Source organism: Panthera tigris, chromosome A1 (genome assembly GCF_018350195.1).
Source record: "Panthera tigris isolate Pti1 chromosome A1, P.tigris_Pti1_mat1.1, whole genome shotgun sequence".
Taxonomy (NCBI): Eukaryota; Metazoa; Chordata; class Mammalia; order Carnivora; family Felidae; genus Panthera; species Panthera tigris.
The window spans coordinates 171,793,152-171,799,427 of NC_056660.1; positions in this window are offsets into that span (position 1 = coordinate 171,793,152).

Sequence of the window (6,276 nt, forward strand, 5' to 3'; positions counted from 1 at the left end):
GCCTACCCCACTGTCCCACCCCCACGAGTCCAGAAATGCTCTCCATAACCCAACTCCTATGGCCCCCCTGCTCAATCACCAAGCCAGCTTTTCTCTCAGGCACTGGGCCAGGCGTGAGTCCCATGTTGGGAACCTCCAGGCAGCTTTGATGGCCTGCCCCATCACAGACCTCATTTGCTCCAGGTGCCACAACATAAAGAATTCGGAGAGCATTGCACTGGACAGTCTTTGTCTTGGTCTCCGTGCCCTCAGAGAACAACATGAAAAAACTGGAGGAAATCCTATAATCACCTAGCTCCCCCCTGCATCCCACTTACCTAGATGACGATATGCAGAGTCAGCAAGTTTGTGGTGTTCATTCAAAAAAAGAAAAACATCCACTATGTGCCAGACATGGTGCTATGCCTTGGGATTTAGCAGTATATGGGGCAGAAAAAAATCCTTGCTTGGTGGAAAATGATTAATAAAGAATACAGCTTGTGATGGGTGTTATCAAGGAAATAAACAGGAGCTGTGATGATGGAGAGCAGGCCCATTAAATGAAGCAATCAGAGATGGTCTCAATGAGGAGATGACATTTCAGCATGAAGGTCAAGAAGGAACCAACTAGGCAGAAAGCGGGAGAAGACCAAGCAGTGGGAGCAGCAAGTGCAAAAATTCAGGGGCAAGAAAGGACTTGACTTTTCCAATAAATTTCAATAAACTTCAAGTCTGTTATTTAATGTAATTTTAAATATTGAGAAAAAGTAGTGTGAAGGAACATGATGAAAAAGATGATGGAGGAAACAGACCATGCAGAGTATGTGTAGGCCATAGATTTCATTCTGTGTACATGAAGATGCCACAGGAAGACTAAGTGGGGCCGAGACATGTTCCAATTTACATTTTTAAAAGGTAAATCTATTCCTATACAAACTTTACCACTGGGCAACCTAAAAAATAGACAAAAGAAAGTTCTTGCTTTATAGAAGTATTCCTTTTTTTAATGTTTTATTTTACTTATTTTGAGAGAGAGAGAGAGAGAGAAAGAACGTGTGTGCACACGTGATTGGGGTAGAGGGCAGAGAGACAAGAAAGAGAATCCCAAGCAGGCTCCATACTGTCAGAGCAGAGCCGAACATGGGGCTCGATCCCACGACCCTGGGATTATGACCTGAGCTGAAATCAAGAGTCGGACCCTTAGTCGACTAAGCCACCCAGACGTCCCCTAGAAGTATTCCTGTGAATAAGTGAAGAATTGATTGAAATGGAATATCCCTATTTTACAACCACTAAAGAATTGATAGATTTAGGTATAAAGCACATCTACTAACATCACAAAACGACATAACACCACCACACACACGACTTCTGATGGAAGAATACACCTATGAAGACATCTCAGCAGTGTTTAACATGAGGAAACATGTTAAATTAACCACGGTGCAATCAGTGAAATCCAGACTCTACAGGACAAACAATCTGGGTTCTTCAAATAAATTGCAAGGGGAAAAAACACAAGTGAACGAGTAAAATATTAATGGAAGGGGAAACCTATAGACATATCAGCCAATTATAATGTGTGGTCCTCATTGGGATCTTGAGTCAAACAACCTGACTGTAAAAAATTAAGGTATTTATGAGACATTCAGAAATAATACTTTTCAGATATTTGATGATTTTAAAAGTTACTTTTTAGATGTGTTAATGGTCTTAAGGTTATCCTTAAAAAGAGACGTTACCTTGTGTAGTTATATATTGAAATATTTAGGTGTGAAATGACACAATGTCTTGGATTTGTGTCAAAATACTAGAGGAAAAAAAAATACTAGAGGAGACAAGGATATAGATGGGGTTTTCAGTGAAACAGACTGACATGTCCTTTGGTTTTGGAGATTACTGGTGACCTTGAGAGAAGCAATTTCATTGAATGGTGGAGAGGGATAGAAACTAGATTTGTGTCGACTGAATAGTGACTAAGAAGGAAAATGTTGAGAGAGCACAGGGAGAGAACTTTTGACAAGCTTATTGCCCAAAGTCTCACTATTACTGAACTACCAGATGAGATCTTGAACCAAAATCCTAACTTCTACTTCTGAGCTTTTGTCTCCCTGCACGAGGCTCCTTCAGTCAAGTTATCCTGGAATCCGTTCTTGGCTGGGATTAGAAACTCTGAGTTGTTACCATGGTGGATCTCTCCCTAAACTGGTACTTGAAGTCTGTTTCGTCATGCTGGGTCCTCACCTTTTTGTTTATGAAATCAGTCACATTGTTTTTAGACCCAGTGACTTACTGCTGTGAAATAGATGGAATGCAGTAGATAATTTGGTTTGTCTGTGTTTAAAAATCTGCTAAGAAAAGAAATACTTGAAAACTATTTCCAGATTAAATCTCACACATAGAGCCTTTTCCACAACCCAGCCTTTTCCAATGGCAAATGCAACTCAAGAGAAGAAAGCACCCCTGTGGTGTTTGTCTGTCTCTTTAACTGCATTCATGGTCTGCCTCACACCCAGACTAGGCATTCAAATAACCCAGAATCGTTTGGCATAGACACCCCTGACATTATTAGTGGGGAAATCCTAGCTGAGATTCACCGCCTTATGCAAGCATCATGTGATGCTTCAAAAACCTCTTTGCCGTCTGATAAGATATTTTGGAGCCCAATAAGTATCTATGTCATCTTGCCTTAAATATTCAAAGTATCTTTCCAAATCTTTACTCATTTGTTGTCCAAATGTCTTTAAAATATATCAGGTTCTTCATAGAAAGGAAAATATAATCAGTGGAGATTAGGGATTTGGAAATCCAAGGGAGTTTAAAAAGGCTGGGGGGGGGAGGGCGGGGAAGCTAAATCTTCCCAGGAGTACTTGCATATGGTCAATCTCCTGGAGAGGAAAAGGAAAAAAATATATATTAAATAGATGCATGAAAATAGATGTAGTAAAATTGGAGAGCATGCTGAAATTAAATGAATTCCAAATGCCTGCCACTGTTGTTTGTAGGGCTCTTTGGGAGGCTAAAACAGCATTATTCCATTACTCTCTTTTAGCTAGAATATGCTACAGGAGTTGCCCAAAAGGAGTAGAGAAATAATTAATCTAATATGCCTCATAGACCTAATGACAAAAGAGGCAATTCACTTGGCATCATACCAAGCTGATGGGTGAAGAAGGAAGATCTCGGGCACAGGCGGGGAAAGTCATTCCCAGACTTTGAGTCCACAAGTGCCAATGGATGGGCTGCTATAGAAGAGATCTCCCACAGGGACAAGCCAAGGCATGAGGAGCAGGCTCCTGCCCATCCCTCCCAGCCCTCCTCAGTTGTTCTACATGATTTGACACATGAGCTCAAACTCTCCCTTCCAAGCAAATGCTGTGTGATCAGCAACTCTAGCCTTGACCCTTGCTTGTGCTCCAGTTAATGTTTTTTCAGGTAACTACCAGACACTTTCATTAAGTCTTGCCATCACCACCGTAAAGCCTGTCTAAAACTGAGCTTGTCATGTTCCACCAAAAACCAGCTTTAATTTCAGCTTGCAAATTTCTGTTAGTGGAATCAGAGTTTCCAGTCTAGAAACATTGGAGTCATTTTCAGCCCCCTCCTCCGTCATCTCCTCTGCCAGTCATTTAGGCCTTTCTCTCCACTTGGTCTCCATTTGTACTGTTAGCAGCATCTTCCAGGCCTTGTCTCTTTATATTTTAGTAACTATAACTTAGCAATATGACTCAACTCCAAATCATCCTGCATATTCTAGCCCAGCTATTTTTCTCCAAAATACAGCTTTCGATCATATCATTGCACAAGTAAATCTTTTTTTGAGATATTTTTATATGCTTTGTTGAGATATAATCCACACAACATAAAATTCACTTTTTAATGTGTACATTTCAGTGATTCTCAGTATATTTGCAGAGTTGCATAACCATTACCACTATCTAATGGCTGTGTCAATATTAGAGAACAGAAGCAGTTTGGGTCCAGTTGGTAAATAACCATCTACCCAAATCAGAGGGTGCCCACTCCCTAACCAGTCACTGCCCAGGCTACCCCAATTCCTATCTCCAGAAACTCCCAGAACTTTCTATAGTTCAGCTGCCATCAGACTAACAGCTGGCACAATCAAGGACTCTTGGACCTTCCTCCATTACTGTGGCTACTCCCTGGTATCAAGTATTTCGTAAATCACCCCTGGAGAAAAGAGGTATTATTTCTTAAATGAAGACGGAATCAAAGAATGCATTTCTTTATTAAAGGTACACAGTTACATGGTTCGGTTAAATCATCCTCATACTCGCACAGAATTTGCTTACAGCATGTAAACCCATCTTCCCCAGCGCCTTTACCACTCTCCAAATATGAAACCCTTTTAAGGTTCCATATTCTTTACAATGCCAATCCATCTTTGCTTTCCAGCTCAAGTTCCTTTCTGTTTGTGTGCTCATACCCCCAGGATCTTTTTAGGTTTCATATTCCTGAATTAACCAAAATATTTGGCTTATTTTCCCAGTTATTAGGAACAAAGCCATTTGAATGCACCGTCAGCCTCCTCTTTGCCCTTCAGAGTCTGTTTTGTGAAAGTCCGTGGCATATGAGGAAGTATGCACAGGCCACTATCCAAACTAACAAAAGCTACCCTGTTTTTCCTTCATATCCCAAATATTAAGTTTTCGCCTTTTTTCTTCATACAACTCATGTTTAAATCTTTTCATTTGAAATTATTTTTCAAACACCTTCCATTACTGGCAACAAGGATAAAGAGAGAGAAATGTATCTCATGAGAAATAAAAGCTAGCCCCAAAATGCAAACAGCTGTCATTTGGGCGAATTTGGAAATTTGAAGAACAAGAAATTGAAAACAATTTTGAACTAATTTCTTTTACTTTTCTTAAGGCAGGAACCTCCTCAAAAGTGAACATTCCTCCAGATTTTTGAGACAACAGTGTCAGATTGATGCCTTTTCAGATGTAGCCTTGCCTTCATTCAAGAAATATTTATCAACTACTATGTGCCAAGCATCTTGTTAGGGACTAGGGATGTAATGATGAATAAAAAGAGATACCATCATTGCCTTCCACTGATCCTAGAATCATATTGTAGGAGGACACCAAGATGCCCCAACCTTCACAACTCCTTGTCAACATGTCCTTGTCTGTAACTTTGCAGTGCCCTCCCACTCTGATTCTGGACTTGTCCGTGTGACTTACTTTGGTCAGTAGAATGAGCCAGAGGTAATGGTGTACCTGTGCTGCCTCAAGAGCCTTTCATGTGTCCTCCTGAGCATCTGCCACTAACATGAGAGCATGCCTGGGCCATTCTAGAGGATGAGAGACACAGGGAGCCGATGCCCCAGTCTTCAATCAGCAGTCAGCCAGCTCATCCTCAGATATATGGGCTATCCCAGCCTCTCCAACCAAGATCAACATTTGCCCTGCCAACCTGCAGCTGACCCCAAATACATGAGCCATAAACACTTACTGTTGAGTGCTACTGAGATTTTGTGGTGTTTTATCACACAGCATATGTGGCAACAGATTACTGCTACATTACTTAACCATAAAAAGGAAACACAAAATTAGAAGCTGCAGTGTGTGCTCTGAAGGGCAGGAGTATAGAAACACAAGAGTACATGAAAGCTACATCTAGCCTACAACAGTGGAGAGGGGAAGGTCAAAGAACACTTCTGTAAGGAACAGATGTGTGGGCTAAGATCTAAAGGATGTACAGAAGTTAACTAGGTAAAAAACGGGAGAAAGAGTTATTTAGGTCACTGGAACAGCATGTGCAAAGGCTTTGTAGGGAAGGAATACAGCCAGTGAGTTACTAATAAGAAGGCCAGCAGGGGCGCCTAGGTGGCTCAGTCAGTTAAGTGTCTGACTTTGGCTCAGGTGAGTTACAACCTGTGCTGACAGCTCAGAGCTTGGAGCCTGCTTCAGATCCTGTGTCTCCCTCTCTCTCTGCCCCTCCCCTGCTCACACTTTGTCTCTCTCTCAAAAATAAATAAACATTAAAAAAATAATAATTAAAAAAAGAAGGCCAGTGTTGGGGTGCCTGGGTGACTCAGTCAATTAAGCATCCGACTCTTGATTTCAGCTCAGGTCATGATCTCACAGTTTATGGGACTGAGCCCGAGTTGGGCTCTCAGCTAACAGCATCATGCCTGATTGGGATTCTCTCTCTCCCTCCTCTCTGCCTCTCCCCCACTCATTCTCTCTCTTTCTCTCTCTCTCACAATAATTAAAAATGAAAAGTAAAAGCATAGAGAAGGAACATCAAAGTCTGTGAGGGCCAAATTAC